Here is a 17,098-nt window from a genome sequence, read left to right on the forward strand (position 1 = left end):
GGAAACCGAAAGTAACTCACTCCCGCTAAACATTAACTCTTTGAATTCTTGCCCCCTGGAACAATACAAGTCGACATCATTATAATTAAAAGTTTGCTAAGAAGTATTTCCTACTAAAGCAAGGTGGTATTTAGACTCAGCCTCAGACGTCACACCCACGGACCCTTGGCTGAACGTCTGATGCATCTGGCACACTTAACTGGAAACACTTCAGGATTTACGAAGTCGTCATCTGGTTGGTTGAATTGTACAGGATGTCCAGGAGACGTGCGTGTCGCGTTCTTTAATGGTCCGCCTGGAATCAAATGCTGTGACGCCAAACCCCCCTCGTGGAAGAAGAATGCCGTGGTGTTTACAACTGTGACAATGAGCACTTACCAGGGTTAACTTAACACTGGATTTTCAAAAGTATGTGAAGTTTGCGGCTCCATTTTTCCAGTAAACTTACATAATGTTCTCGAATAAATAATTGATTAGATGCATGCCGGTCTGTTATTGTAGGGACATTGACTTTACATTTTCACGCCCCTAAACATGACGCGGAACAAAGCGAACTGTGATTGGTTGCGTGACATGTCAGTCAAAGGTCCTCTTGGGTGGTCTTTGGTCAATGAAAACTGCAGTAGAGTCCAGACCTTCTGCCATCAGTCTAAAGGTCTGGTTACGCAAGACTAGGCGGTAAGCATATCCATGACTCTGGTAAGCATATCCATGGCAGACCATGGATGGCACATGCCCAGTGCATTATTGGTGTTGAGGTTTTCCTACCTATTTGGCAAAAGGCTAGGCAGCCTGTTTTCTCTAGTCAGGTTACATGTAGCACTGATTTCAATTTCTTTTCGCCTTTCTACTGCATAGACAGCCAGTGGTGAAGTACCCCTTTAATATTGATTATGGTGTTTATTATCATTCAATTAGATAATATGAGACATCCATATACCATCAAGTGTGTGCCATTTTTGCAGTGGTAAAACGTAGACTTTTTTTTTTTCACAGGCATGCCCCAGAGTTGTGTAATACAATTTATTTTATATAATACAAAATCATTATGGAATACATTATATCTGTTCTTTTGTGTAAAAAGTTTTTGTATGATTTATTCCTCAAAGAAAACTTTAAAAAGAATCGTTCAGGAATCTGAAACAGAATAGCTAAATTCTTTGTGATTTCCATCCTTAAGTGAGTGTCATTTTAAGATTGAAATGCATTTCTCCTCAGGCTTCCCTCATACACTTAACATGGACTATCTTTGTGGCAAAAGAAGTAGTATTTTGGTGAGCATCTATTATTTCTGAGCAGCAGACTGTTACTGTCAAATAGAGAAGCATGATGGAAAGGACCATTAGGAATATGTTTTGAAAAATGTGTGACTTCAGTAAATGCTCACTAGGGCATTCAATTATAGCAAAACCCCACTTTTCCCTTACTGACAGTAGCTCAAATGTGTCATTGTTTAGTTAAGGTGAACATGTCTCATGCAAATAACTAGCTCAAGCTAGTACGTCTCTCATGCACTGAGAAAACATTGTGGAAGTTAAAGCGAACTGATGGTGTGATCAATTATTTAGGGGAACATGTTGCCTCATCAGACCAGGCCTGTGAGGAATTTGGTTGTCAGAGAGGAAGTGTGTTATTCTTTTTTTCAATTAAAATAAAAAATGACCATCAGGTATATAAAATAGGTTTTCTGTCCAAAAAATAGGGCAAAGGATCCATAGCCCTTTTAAATGATTTCCTTGAGGACATCTATCCATCATAGCTGGTGTGACAAATTTCCATTCATTTCAGTACAGATGGCAGTTCAGTTGACAGGAAGCTTGCCTCAGACTTAACATCTTATGTGTTTTCCTCTTCCTGATCCATTTAAATATTGCATTTTTATTGTAATAGTTCCACATAATATGTCTTATTTTAAAATGTTGGCTGGTAACCTAGATAACCAAGAGTAGATCTGCTTAAATCCTCCATGTAGCATGTGAAAAGGGGTTTCCACCCACTCTGAATTAATAGCAATGTCTAATGCAATTGTACAGAGAATTGAAAAGTCACAGATTAAGAAATGTTGTTCGTTAAGGCCAGAATCGGCCTGTCTTCTTCCCCGTAAAGACAGCTTGGGCTGGTAATGGGATTATAGTGTGAAGAGGCAGCTTAGCTACATGGCCTAAGGAGCATAGTCCAATCCCCTAAGGATCCACAAAATGCCCCTGGAAAAAGTAGTCGAGGGAACGGTCATCGTTCTTCCTCTCACACACTTGCATAATATAACCCTTTTACTGTAATCGTACTGGATGCTAATTATCTTTCACACCACAGAATGACAACAGCTCCTTGAAATGATACTTTCCAGACACTTGACAGCTTTATGAACTGGCTTGACCAGCCTTATTTATGTATTAAAGGGTTAGTTCACCCAAAAATGAAAATTACCCCATGATTTACTCACCCTCAAGCCATCCTAGGTGTATATGACTTTATTCTTTCACACAAATACAATCGGAGTTATATTAAATAATGTCCTGGCTCTTCCAAGCTTTATAATGGCAGTAAATAGAGGATGAGATTTTGAAGCCCAAAAAAGTGCATCCATCCCGTGCATGTGCAGATATCCACACGGCTCCGGGGGGTTAATAAAGCGAAGCGATGCATTTTTGTAAGAAAAATATCCATATATAAAACTTGAAAAACTAAAATAACTAGCTTCCGACAGATGGCCGTACGCATTGATGTACGGCGAAAGAGTGAACTCTGACCCGACGCATGACATATCGATAAATGCGGAGAGGAGAGAGCAAAACAAAACACCGGTCACGAATTAAAGTCTAAAACAAGAATTTTTTAAAAGAAAGGTCAGAGGATTTCGATATAAGAGAAGAGGAGCTTGAGTTTGTTGCACAGCCCTATTTATTTGAACAGCGAGATGCGTGTAAGCTTATGCCACTCCTACACCGCGTCAGAGGTTACTCTCGCTGTGCGTACGGCCAAAGCTAGTTATTTTAGTTTTTAAAGTTTTAAATATGGATATTTTTCTTACACAAATGCACAAATTCAAATTCAGAAGGCCTTTATTAACCCTTTATTAACCCCTGGAGCTGTGTGGATATATTTATGATGGATGGTTGCACTTTTTTGGGCTTCAAAATCTCATCCTCTATTCACTGTAAATATAAACCTTGGTAGAGTTAGGACATTATTTATTATATCTCTGACTGTATTCGTCTGAAAGAAGAAAGTCATATACAGAGAGTGAGTAAATCATGAGGTAATTTTCATTTAGTACAGTTTGTTGCCAAGGCAGCATTTCTTATTTTAATTTTACGATTTTATCTAATGCTTATATTTGATTTTATTCCAGCTTTATTTCAGTTAGTGAAAATGATTTTTAATGGAAGTCATGGAAGGCCACAAATGGTCTGAAATCCACACTGTACCAATGAATATTTGATATGTTGGCTTGATATAAAGGCTTACAGAAGCCACCAGTCTTGCACTCTTATATTGAATCATGTTGAGCAAGACGCCAGCACTGCATTATAAAAACTAATAAATTGGGTTTTTCATTTTTTATTTTTTTTTACATTTCATTTTTTGCTGCTTTCATTTAGAATACAACACAAATGCTCAAAGTGGACTAAGCATGTCTAATGAGACAAGGTTAATGAGTCAGTGTGTTTGCATCTGTTTTAGTATTTACGGTTCTTAAATCCATGATGCAGTGGTGAAGCGGCATCATTATAAATTTGCCTCCATATTTATCCTCCTCATTTTATTGGACTCAGTTTCTGTTTAAGCAGTATTTTTATTAGCGTCAAAATATCCATTTTTTATGTCTGTTATTGTCTGTTATAGATTTTAGTTAGGGGTAGACGCCATACGTTATTTGACATGAACGAAAACAAGGCTCACAGAAAGGATTGAAAATAAACAAAACACTTTGCATGGCATAGGTTGTGAAAATTAGACTTGACCTAGGTCAATATGTCAAACTGCAGTACAGTGTGCCACCATCCCTCAGAGTTTTGTTTTCATCAAATTAAATAGTGTTTCCTCTGACCAAGGTCTCTTGCAGGACATATAAACATATTGTACATTCATAGCTTTGACTCAGAACTCCGTCTAAAAGGAGCTCTGTCTAACGTCCTTGATGTCCGTCTGCGTCAGTGAATGAACACCTGCAGATTTCACCAGATTCCTCCCCTTTGAGACAATGTTGCATACAAAGAATAAATAGTCTTGTGTGTGAATATAATTTAGGGCAATAGTTCATATTTCTACACTGTAAAAAAAAAAAATGAAAATTTGAAATTTATGGTAAAATTTACAGTAAATTAATTTGACTGTTAAAAAAATATATTGTAACAATATTTACTTAATAAAATTTTTCAACATATAGTAAAGAATCTTACTCTTAATCAATTGTAGCATTTTTGCAGTCTTTTACTGTTAAATTTACAGTCATTTTTTACAGTGTAAGGTAAGCATTTAAACAGTATTTGTACAGCCATTTTTAAGTTTGAATAAGCTCATGGTCCTAATATGACCATTTTCTACACATGGAATACTTTAGTCCCAGGTTTGGAGGCAGAGGCAACAGAGGCAACATATGTACTTGAGAGAAAACCTATTACTGTTATGCCCTTGAGCAAAGCATTTAACCTCAGGTTTGCTCCAGGGAGACTGTGATTGGTCTACTGTGTGTTGCTGAATGTCTAGTAACTAACTAAATAGTGTATGTGTGTCATAGTTAGAGGAGGGAGACGTTTCCTGTGCCGTTCTGTCCTGATTCAGTCTTTGCAAGTGCTGGTATCTGCTGACAGATTAAAACACAGCTCAGTGTGACAGTTGTGTGGCTCCAACAGTGTGAAGACTGAAGGCTGTTTTGTTTAAATGTGTGCATGTTGTGAATGTCTTGCAGTAATGTATTATGGATAATGTGACAGGATACAGAAATCTGTGACATCTAATGACTTGAATTTCATGGGTTACACGGATAGCAACAGCTTAATAAGAAACATGTCACCAGATCATGACTAATAGTTGCTTAGGATTCAACAAAAGATTAACATGTTTCATGTTATGTATATGACATATTTACAATACCGTTCAAAAGTTTGTGTAGGGTACTCCTGCAATACCGGAGGCTACACATGAGAGCCCTAAGTGACATTTGGTACAATTTTACCCATAATACATTCACAAGTGCAAGCGTAAATTAATAGATTAGACAAGCAAACTAGTATCCTTCATTTGAGGTCTTAGTGGCACCAGTCTGCTAATTGTGCCCACCCTCTCACGACCACAGAAATGCATTTAATTTCTCAATTGTATTGTCTATGTACTAGCATATGTGGTGTGTAAAAATGGTCTGTTAGTTTTATACTTTGTTTTGTTTGTATAACTGCAAAGCACTGTGACATTATTATGCCTCCCTCTGGGTGTCCTAACCTGTCCTTTCAGCAGAGTCATAAACATGTCAAGCATTTAATAAGATTCATTCATCTTCCTAGCTCGTTCCTATGGTTTATCATCAACAGGCAGCATGTGTCTCTGGGAGCAAAACAAAAGATTTAGGATCCTTGCATTAATGTGTTTCTCAACTCCTGTAAAAGCCTCTTCATCTGATTTGCGTCTGTGTTCCCCAATGTAGTCAACTTTGACCCTGCTTGCCGCTGACCTTTTAAATAATTACCGTCTAGACAATTTGTGTGGTGTATGTTGAGGTGCATTGCAGCACTGACACAAGTCATGAAACGGCAATGTGTAAAGAGACATCATGATGTGGAATAAAAGCTATTATGAGGGTGGTGAGGTTTGGTGGTTAAAGTCAGAGTTGGTAGCCAGAAGGTACCTGCTTGAGCAAGGACACCTTTTACCACAGGTTTCTCTGGGGGAAATGTCCCTAAGCAGTTAAATTACTTTATATTCTAAAGTTGGATTGGAGATTTCCACTTAGAATTTACCAGTTTTATTTCTAAACTGAGCTAATGGCCATTTAAACCACATATGAGTCACTTTAAACTTCAAGAATCTTAAAACGTCTACAGTCTTAAAACAATCCACATGATCAGGTCAGACTAATGGTTTCGGTCAATGACGCAAATGATGATATGGATTCACAGTGACTCATCATCTACCATGAGTCAACCATCCCAGTTCTCCAGTCAAGTGAAGCGTCCTTGTGTTATACACAGATCAGAACAGATGCTGAACCAAACAAATAGGTGAACAGTATTCGTGAATAAAAATAATGCTTATATAATACTTATAAAATATATACTTATACTACTTTTACTTTTAACTGCTACTTCTACTACTGATAATAATACAAGTAAATACAATAATACAAAAATATTTATATTTCAAATATGTGCTGTTCTTTCTATTCATCAAATAGAATAGAAATCCTGAAAAAAATTATCACTAATACAAATACACAAAATATTAAAACTGCAGTCCATAACTTTTTTGGGTTAAAAATTATCCAAAATCAATTTTTGAGCAAGCACATAACCAGCCAGTGTTCAAAACTATCTCCTTACCTTAGCCCGATTCACAACAGTACGGTTGTTATAATGTTTTATAACAAAATTATAAACAAAAAGCAGCAGTTTGTCTTTGCGTCATTACGTCACATCTGTAAACAGAAAGGAAGGAGTCCCAGCTAGACTATGCATATAGGATGCTGCTGTTAGCGGATCATTTATACCCTTTTCTCACAGCAGCTGGAATAATTAAACTTATCATTTCTATGGCGGATTGTAATCCAGAAAGGTTCAAAAAACAATCATCAGTGACAACTGGAGATTGTCATGGTCAAAATGCAAAAGACTTTGGACTGCGGAGTGACTACAGAAATTGAAATCTACAGGTAACGCTAATATACACTAAGTACACATAGTCACACAATGCTGATGTTGTTAACATTAATGATTTGAGAACAAAGTATAACCACAATAATAATTTGCACGGTTTGATGCGATATGAGCTAAGCGATCGTTAGATTTAATCACCATTGGTAGCGCGATTTATTGTAGGCCTAATGTTTTTTTCCCTCAGTTGGTCAGAACAAAAATGGCAGACATGTTACTTACTTGTTCAGACATTTTCTGGTGAAAATTCCTACTTTGTTCATACTTCCAAGACTACAATCTGTGATTTCGAAGTACAGTATCCACACCGGTATGGTGACTGACAGCAAACATAAGATTTATCCGTGCCGAGGAGCCTTGCCGATGCACAACACGCAAAAAGATAATAATTCCGCGTATAACTGCAATTGCAGGTTTCAAACAGAGATGGCGACAAAGAGGCAAAACTTACGGACAGCAGCTTTAAGAAGCACAACTGTTTTCAACATTGATAATAAGAAGAAATGTTTCTTGAGCACCAATTCAGCATATTAGAATGATTTCTAAAAGGATCATGTGACACTGAAGACTGGAGTAATGATGCTGAAAATTCAGGAGCAAAATACATTCTAAATAGTAGAAAACAGTTATTTTATATTGTAATAATATTTCAGAATATTAATGTTTTGCTGTATTTTTTTGATCAAATAAATGCAGCCTTTGAAACTTCTTTCAAAAACATAAAAAAAAAAAAAAAAAACTTACAGACAGCAAACTTTTGAATGGTATTGTTCATTTAATATGGACAATTTCGTCTAAATTCCCATCCCAGGAGGGTATTCTAGTAATGGCACTAAATGAAGGCCCGATGGTTGATTTGGATGTGACCCATATATTGAAGCTTTTCCAGCTCTCCACTGGAGCGCATGACGAAATGCTCCATGTTTCTGTTTGCTAGCTTTGAGCTCCTTTGCTCTTGCTTGGCAACTGTATGAAACACCTGAGCCTCAGCACGGGGTCCACTCTGTCCCACAGCTGTACGGGGCAGCCCTGTGGGATTTTGGCACAGACCTCTTGCATTCATCCCAGCTCCCAATGGCCCTCTAATTTGTCTAGGTCAGATCAAGCTTTTTAGTTCTATTTTTGAGCCTTATGTCAGACATGTACTTGTATAAAAACTGCACCATCCCTTGGTTTATGTTTCTTACGTAACTTGCGTGAGCCGTGTTCAAAATTGGCCCCTATACCCTCATTCACTATTCCCTACATTACTCCACTAATATAGTCCACTGAAGGAGTGAATGAAAAGGAGCGAGTGACTTGGGACACTGAGTGCACCCGAAGGGCTGCCGCTTTTGCATAGTTTGTGCTTGCTGTTTATTAATCATTTGTTACTTAGCAAACTAGCAGCTCCAGTAGTAATGAAAAGATTTATTTTCAATTAGAAATGAATTTATACCTGTTTGATGTTACGCTGTACCCACATTGGACCATCTGTTTGGAAAATAGTACAACTGTTTTCAGCATTGATAATAATAATAAATGTTTCTTGAGCAGCAAATCAGCATATTACAATGATTTCTGAAGGATCATGTGACACTGAAGACTGGAGTAATGATGCTGAAAATTCAGCTTTGCATCACAAGAATAAATTACATTAATTCAAATAGAAAGTGATATTTTTAGTTGTAATAATATTTCACAGTATTACTGTTTTACCATAGTTTTGATCAAATAAATGCAGCCTTGGCAAGCACAAGCGACTTCTTTCTAAAACATTAAAAGTCTTACCAGTGTATATTGTATATATTTTTGTATACTTATGTTCGATTGAACAACGGCCTAATTAACCTCCCAATGAAACTTTCAAAGATGATGTCAGCTCTGAGGTTGCCATAGCAGCTGTCTGATCTCCCTGGAAATGATACATCCAAGAGATGAAAAGACAGTGCATCCTTTCCCCTCGCTGACATCTAAATATTTATCCCACAGCCCATGGCTGGAGAGTCAGATTTAAGGTCTCAATGATTTAGTTTAGATTTCATTTCTGTTCTTTTTATAATCCAGACAGCCCACCCTGAAGCCGAGCTTCACAGACCTGCGTATGATTAGATGATGGACATCTGTTAAGTGTGTGCAGATGGAGGGTGTCTAATAAAGCCAATTTCATTACTGGATACATTCTGATCCCAGTATATCATCTCTAGTATTAGTATTTGCTGATAAGAATTCTTCTCTGTATTTTACGTTTTTCTCTCCTTGTTTTAATGAAGATTCTGCAGGATGTCAGCTGTGATTCTTTGATCTGTGAACCTACTATGCTATGACTGACTTCCCATGATTCAAAGCTTTTGGGTTTATTTAAACAAAATGATAAATGTGAAGCAAACAAACCCAGAACCTGTAAGTACAACAGTTTACTGTGAGCACTCTTTGGCCCTGTTTACACCTTGTGTTTAAAGGGATAGTTCACCCAAAAATGAAAATTTGATGTTTATCTGCTTACCCCCAGCGCATCCAAGATGTAGGTGACTTTGTTTCTTCAGTAGAACACAAATGATGATTTTTAACTCCAACCGTTGCCGTCTGTCAGTGGTATAATGCAAGTCAGCGGGAACTTGGACTATAGGAGTCAAAAAAGCATGCACAGACAAATCCAAAAGAAACCCTGCGGCTCGTGACGACACATTGATGTCCTAAGACACGAAACGATCGGCTTGTGCGAGAAACCGAACAGTATTTATATCATTTTTTACCTCTAAAACACCACTATGTCCAACTGCGTTCAGTGATGTCTCGTGCATATACTTCAATGAGTGCTAGACATCACTTCCGCTGTCAGAGCGCGATCAGACCTCACTAAGCGAGCGCTGAACGCAGATAAACATCAAATTTTCATTTTTGGGTGAACTATCCCTTTTTTATCCTGTTTTGGTCAATTGGATCACAAGTGGATGACGCTAAATACAGGTGTAAACAGGGTCTAAAATGTTTTGAGCTTGTCCCCTTTAGACCACTTTCAGAGGTAGTCAAAAACGCATTCAACTGTGTTCGAACAGCCACAAAAGACCGCCTACTCTCCGCCTACTGACCTAATGCATAAACATTATGAGAAGCACACTAGCCAGATGGGATTTAAACTTTCTCGGCAGAAGACCCAAGTTTGGTTTAAAGATGAAAAATGTACCAAGCACAATGTTCTCTCACCATTCCTGATTTCTAACACACACTCAAAGCGTTCGGCGTTGTCTTGTGGCCGTCAGAGCAGAAACGAAAGCTGATGCTCTCCTTATGTTTTTTCGCCATCTGTGCGTGTTCATATATAAATTGCGTGAGCTTATTTTGTCCATTAGACTGAAAGATCTGAAAAAACCCATACATTTACCTGCCCATTGACTTCCCCCTCAAAGAAATCAGGACAGAAGTGTTTGAAAGTGGACAAAAGAGGCAGGTGTAAACGGGAGCGTGTCTCCCTCGTCTACTTGTGATCCGATCGACCAAAACGCATCTTAATACCAGGTATAAACAGGGCCTTTGATAAAACTGTCTCTGCAATCTTTTACAGAAAGAAAGTGTGAACTGTTTTCCATCCATACTTATCTACAAGACCCGAGGCAACATGCAGCATCATTTCTTCTGATAGCCTTTTATGGCCATTAAATTTCCTCTGACTCCAACCCTAATCACATCTCTGTGAATCACATTCCATCCACAGAGTCTGTAATGATCTTCTCTCCTGACTTTCCTTCACGAGAACCTGATGAGCATGATTTTGATGTTGAACGTCAGACGTGTCGCTAGACTGCTGGAGTAATTCCTCAGTTTGAGTTTGCACTCTATACATAATTTATGCACGATCCATCTGCCTGTTGCATGGATTAATATTTTCTGCACAGATTTGTAGGAGGAGATTGTGTCCATATGCTGGAGGCTACGGAGAGAGTAGCTTTGTGGAACGGCATAATTTTCTTCCCGTGGACCTGAGTGGCAGAGATGGAGAGCACTTCAAGCCCGTCACATTCAGGCTGATTGATGCTCTCCACACTCTAGGCAGCACTCTTTAGATTTATAGAACTCTCCCAGACCAACATAGCAATCAAAACAAATCATGTGCGCCAATTTAAGAGCAGCCAGACATGTAAACAATATAATGATCTTGGTTGCCGCTCAGATTATTCAAAACCAGTTGTAATGTCCCCTAAAGGCGTTTATTGAAAATCTATATATCTGTCTGCACCACAGCGTCTGCTCGTGTTTTTATGATCGGTTATTGATTGAACTTGTAGAGTCTATTAACTCTCTATATATTGAGGTATTATTTCTGTTCTTTCAGTTTCTTTGAAAGGCCAGCTGACAGCTTGGGTCATGATGACTGAGAGCAAAAAAGAGTCACATTGATTTAAGACCATATTTATGTCCGATAAGTTTTTCTCAAGCCCGGCAGTCATTCTATTTTACCTTCTCCCATAATGTCATGTCACAATGTATGGCCTCCATTGTACAATTTATTCTCTTTTAAGATTAATATTAGTTATTATAGTGGTGTATGTGTGCAAAAAGAGAGTGGAAGGGTGAATTGCTGAGATGAGAAAAGGTAAAAGGCTCTGCTCAAAACTAGTGCGCTGACTGTCTAGACAGGATTTTAAATCATCATAGGCAAACTGCTGACCTGAAGGCGGTTCCAAAAGATAGGAAGCTTCCAATATCCTTCATTTTAGTCATGTTTGGCAGCATGACATTCATCTTTCATGGACAAGGATCATGTGACACTGAAGACTGGAGTAATGGCTGCTGAAAATTCAGCTTTGCCATCACAGGAATAAATTACATTTTAAAATATTTTCAAACTGAAAAAATTATTACAATTGTATTTTTGATTAAATAAACTCAGCCTTGGTGAGCATAAGAGACTTATTTCAAAAATATTTTAAAAAATGTCACCAACCCCATACTTTTGAACAAAGTGTAAATTATAAAGTGCTTGTTTTTTTTTTTTTTTTTATTCTTATTACTATATGACATTGTTAGCTTAGCAACATGCCCATACCCTTTGCATTTGAAGCATTATTTTAGTGGCATGTAGAGTTGCTGCCTATATAAAGTGTTCCGAGTGAGACATTTTGGCCCTGTTTCCATGGTCCTAAGATCTGTTTTGTTCGATCGGATCACAAGTGGACAACACTAAATACAGGTGTATAACGTTTTGAGCTTGTCCATTTTCGACCACTTCCAGAGGTAGTCGAAAATGCATTCAATTGTATCCTTCAGAAATCATTCTGGGATTTAAACTTTGTCGGCTAAAGACCCAAGTTTGGTTTGAAGACAAAAACATACCAAGCACAAAACATACCAAGTTTTCTCACCATTCCTGTTTTCTAACAAGCACTCACTGTATCTTGCGGCTGAAACGAAAGCTGTTACTCTCTGTATGTATGTCCGTCGTCTCCGGTCGCATTCATATGTAAATTGCATGAGCTTATTTTATCCATTAGATGTAAGAGTCTGAAAAAAAAACCATACATTTACCCACCCATAGACCCTCCCCTCGAAGAAGTCAGGACAGACGTGGTTGAAAGTGGACAAAAGAGAAGGATTAAAGGTGTAAACGGGTATGTGTCTCCCTGGTCCACTTGTGATCCGATCGACCAAAATGCATACTAATATCGGGTGGAAACAGGGCCTTAAAAGGTTACATTGTGGTTAGAGTGCTGCCTATGTAGGTAGTAGCTACTGTGCTCTGTCCGGACCATTGCTAAAATTTACAGGGCCTGAGAACCTAAAAGACCTTGGTAGGCCCAGGACAGTGTTCCTGATTGTCCTCCCCTGACGACAGCTTGTTTGTGTCTATGTATGCATGAAGAATCGATCTAAACTTAAAAGAATTTAGAGGCTCTTTGATGTGAAAACACACTGACAATTGCTTAAAATAGCACTAAAGATTAAACTGATGTAATCCTTTTTAAAGGAACCTTCGCTAGATGTTTATTGTTCAGTTGCCATCTGCCAGAAAACTCTTGCTTAACCCACAAACTCCTTTAGAAGAGAGCATTTATATTTGCACATACAGTATGAGCCCTTGCAGACTTCACTCAGTGTCACCATATACCGCAGACTTCACTCTCAGCACTCAAGGTAAACTCTGATAATTAAACCCAGCGTTCCCCTAACAATGGATTCTAAAATCAAATGGGAAGGGTTAGTCGTACTCATCAGACCTGAGCCACATCACTCATACCTCAATAAAGTGCTTTCTAATGTGCAGCTGCCCAAGATTAGCAGGTATTTTAAGGCTGGCTCAGATCGCTCATGCTAAAGCTTTATCAGACAACCCTTGTGAGCCGGAGACAAGCAAAAGAGGAGATTATATTAGAAGACAATGGGTCTCTGTTTAACGAGAGTAGGCTCCTATCTACACCCGGCTCAAGGGTTTTTTTCTTTTCAGGAAGGACATTTGATAAAAGCTGCTTGCCAGTTTTTGAGTTTAGATAGGCCTACAAGTTGACAATGAACCTTTAGATGAAGTTAGTTACTTGTATTCTATTTGTGACACTTTCTTGTAACATCATCCTTATTTACTTACCCTTTTGTCAGTCCAAATCTGAATGCTATTATATGATATTATATGACTATTATATAGTCAGCGCTCAGTTAAAAGGATAGGTTACCCAAAATTGAAGATTCTGTCATCTTTTACTAACCCTTATGTTGTTTCAAACCTGTATGAGTTTCTTTCTTCTGCTGAACACAAAAGAAGATGTTGATAACCAGACAGTTGACTGCAGCCATTGAATTCCATAGTATTTATTTTTCCTACTATGGAAGTCAATAGGGGAACCTTTTCTATAATTATCGGCTGAAGTACCCGGATTTTGTCATGTTCACACCGCAGGAACTAGGAACGATTTTCGTTCTAGGAACTTCTTTTGGGGGAACTAAATTAGCTCCTACTTCAGAGTAGGGTCTAAACGAGCACTATAGGAACTATCAGTGACATAAATGTACGTTGATTGGTCAATCGCATGTCAAACTCCGGCACCCGGCATTTTTAAAAAGCCGTGTAAACATATTTACTTCATAAACATGGAAAACAGCGATAACGGCATTTACCTGTTGTCTGCAGTGTTGTGTTCTTTTCTCCGTCCTGATGATATGTACTACTGAAAGTTGTCATAGGAGATTTCATCTCTTAGCCCCACTTTTTGCTTTTTCAGTCGCATAAATTAGATATTTACATTCCATCTTGATTATCAGGAAACCTACGGCACACAACAAGCACAGCTCTGTTCACGGCATCCTCCATTCACCAGTTTTTAGCGTTTGTAAATGCTGCGCTTAAAGACGGCACTGTCGGCCAATTCAGAGTTCCTATTCTCGGTGCAAATGCAACCAGGAACATGGCCCGGTGGAGAAATTAGTTCTCAGGGGAACTATCCTAGAGGCTAGTTCCTATAACTGCGTTCCTTGAACTATTTGATGCAAAAGCCCCTATTGGCTACCGCCAAGTATCTGGTTAAAGACATTCTTCAAAATACCTTCTTTTTAGTTCAGCAAAAGAAGAAACTCATACAGGTGTGAAACAATATAAGGGTGAGTAATTGATGACAGAATTTTCTTTTTTGGGTGAACTATCCCTTTAAACTTACTGACTTGGTGATCTGGTCACAATAGTTCTTGAGCTGACAGCTTACTGGATGGGAAGATTGTCAGTGAATAATGACTTTTCAATATACAGTTTATTATAATTTATATTATTTTTGAATAAAATGATATTCTTATTGGTCATATAATTAATTTATATCTAAACATTTTCTTTTTTAAATAATATTATATAGAATTTGTCCTTTGAGACAAATTCTAAGTACACTACATTAAAATCTGCTTTATAGATCGTTGCCTGTTCTGGATATCTGATTCCTTTGAATGCACATGAGACTCAGTGGCATTGATATATACCCTGTTAAATCTGTTTATCTACACTCATCTATCATCTTTAATTTCTTGCATCTTGCAGTATTGTGCTGCCCTCACTAGGTGGCCTTCTGTAACTGCAATAGTCTGCACTTCACTGCGTGATCATTTTTTCCATCCATTAGTTTGGTTTTTAAATTTAGGAGTGATTAGGATGATTTAGGGTTATTTGTCCCACGCAGTTCCAAAAGATGTTCCTCACCCATTGCTTTTTGAATGTATAAAATACTACGGTGCACATGTAAGACTGATGTGAATATCAATCCCAGAGATCAATATCTGTGTTGTTGTCTGTCAACAGCAACTGATTTTAGCATTACAAACAATGCATAGCTTGTTTACTTAAATCAGGATGAAGATCTAAACTTTTATACATGTCCAACGGGTCCTATATTTTGTATAAATACACATGCATGTATTTGTGTGTGCGATGTGTCCACGTGCTAATCCTCGAATCAAGGTGTCCATGTCAGGCTCCTCACCTTGGTGCTGTGTAGAGCTGCACAGATGGAGCCAGTGACAGGATTAGGGAAGATTTTCCTTGATTTAATAAACAACTATGGCTCAGAAATGTAAGGGATAAACCTGGGCACACAGAGGCACATCAGAGAGCCGCCACACATCGGCGCAGCGCTTTCATGAGCCCAGGCGACGCATGTCCTACTTACACTCCCTCCAAAGTCCCAGGGCGGGACGAAGGGGAAGATTGAGCTTTTACCACTAAAAAGATTAGGGGTTGACAAAGTGCAAAACAAATCTGGCAGACAGAAACAAGTACAATACTGTTTTGGGTAATACTATGATTGAATCAGAGGTAAATTTTGTTCCTCTAAATATCAAAGGAAAGCTTTAAATACACCTTTATGCTCGTCTTTAGTTAGATATGTATGTTTAATGTATTGTACAAATTTTGGGGTTGGTAAGATTTTTGAACAAAGTCTTTTATGGTCACTAAGACTGCATATATTTGATCAAAAATACAGTAAGAACTGTTATATTGAAGAAAAAAAAATATATAATAGCCATTACTCTAGTCTTCAGTGTCACATGATCCTTCAGAAATCATTCCAATGTGCTGATTTGCTGCTCAAAAACATTTAATAATAATATAATAATAATAATAAACATAGTAATATTTGGATGATATTTGGAGATCATATACTAATGCATAGCTCCCCCTGTGAGGTGAAATAAGGATAAATGATAAGAAATATAGATGTGTTTTAGATCAGTTACCCATCAGATCCTTTAATCTGGGAGATTTATCTTTCTGTGAGAATATGAATGAAAACAGTCCAGCAGTTAAAGCGGTTGTCAAAGGAGCCGTCGGTTACATCATCTTTAAGTCCAGCTGAGCTCGACTTGTTTCACGTGAGCCAGGAGAAAGCGTTGCGAGATTGAGCCGCGGATTGTTGGAGGATTACTAGTCCAGATTCACAACAGAAATTAAAAAATGGAGGCGCAGTCTCATGAGCAATAACAAAACAGCTTGAGGGCAACGTTCAGTCTAAAGCAAGAAACCGACATCTTTACGTCACAGACGGATTCAGTTTAAAGCTGAAATTAAAGGGAATATAGCAGCAGTGCAGCGCAGCGCAGCTCAGCGGAGCTTCACCACCACGTTTATCTGTGAGTGAGGGATCCACCGCCAAACTGGCTGACCAGGACAGTTGGGAATGCTGGGATCAGTTGATCCAACTCCAACTGAGCAGCTCAGGAGACTTCATGCCCTGTGAGTGATCCCTGCTTAATTAGTCACTTCAGGGTATCATTTAGCATGTTTCCATCAGAGGAACCGTTGAATGTGTAGGCAATAGATGTTCTTAGGAGATTGTTTTCTTTCTTATTAACCAGTTAATTTTGTGTTTTTGTGTGCATTTTTCTTGCTCTTTGCTCAAACTAGCTTGGCAATTCGTTGTGGTTTTTTGTTGTTTAATGGGAGCTCATCAAATACTTCAATTACATTAAATAGTTTTTGAGAATTGCTCTGCTAAATCCATCAAATTAAGTCATATCACAGCTATGCTCTGAGAATTTGGAAGCACTTTGCTACTGGAAGAATATGAATTTTTTTCTGCAGAGTTTGCTGAAAGAGTTGCCTCATATCACCTTATTCATTTTTTCAGTACATGATTTTTTTGGGACCCGATGGGCTGTAAAGGTTCCCTTTGTGTGTGTTTTTGGATGGATTAGGAATTTTTGCCTGTGTAGGATTATGATTTTTCTTTTTAAACGTACAATTTAATAATGTCACCTAAAAGTCAAACACTGTTGCCGAACCTGCC

General features: G+C 38.1%; 1 protein-coding gene across 3 annotated transcripts in view; it reads left to right on the forward strand.

The window, feature by feature from the left end:
• The window catches only part of esamb (endothelial cell adhesion molecule b), a 44,592-nt gene that overhangs the window by 12,025 nt on the left and 15,469 nt on the right, over positions 1–17,098 (forward strand). The gene's annotated exons all lie outside the window — the stretch shown is intronic.

This window comes from Megalobrama amblycephala, linkage group LG16 (assembly GCF_018812025.1).
Source record: "Megalobrama amblycephala isolate DHTTF-2021 linkage group LG16, ASM1881202v1, whole genome shotgun sequence".
Lineage (NCBI taxonomy): Eukaryota > Metazoa > Chordata > Actinopteri > Cypriniformes > Xenocyprididae > Megalobrama > Megalobrama amblycephala.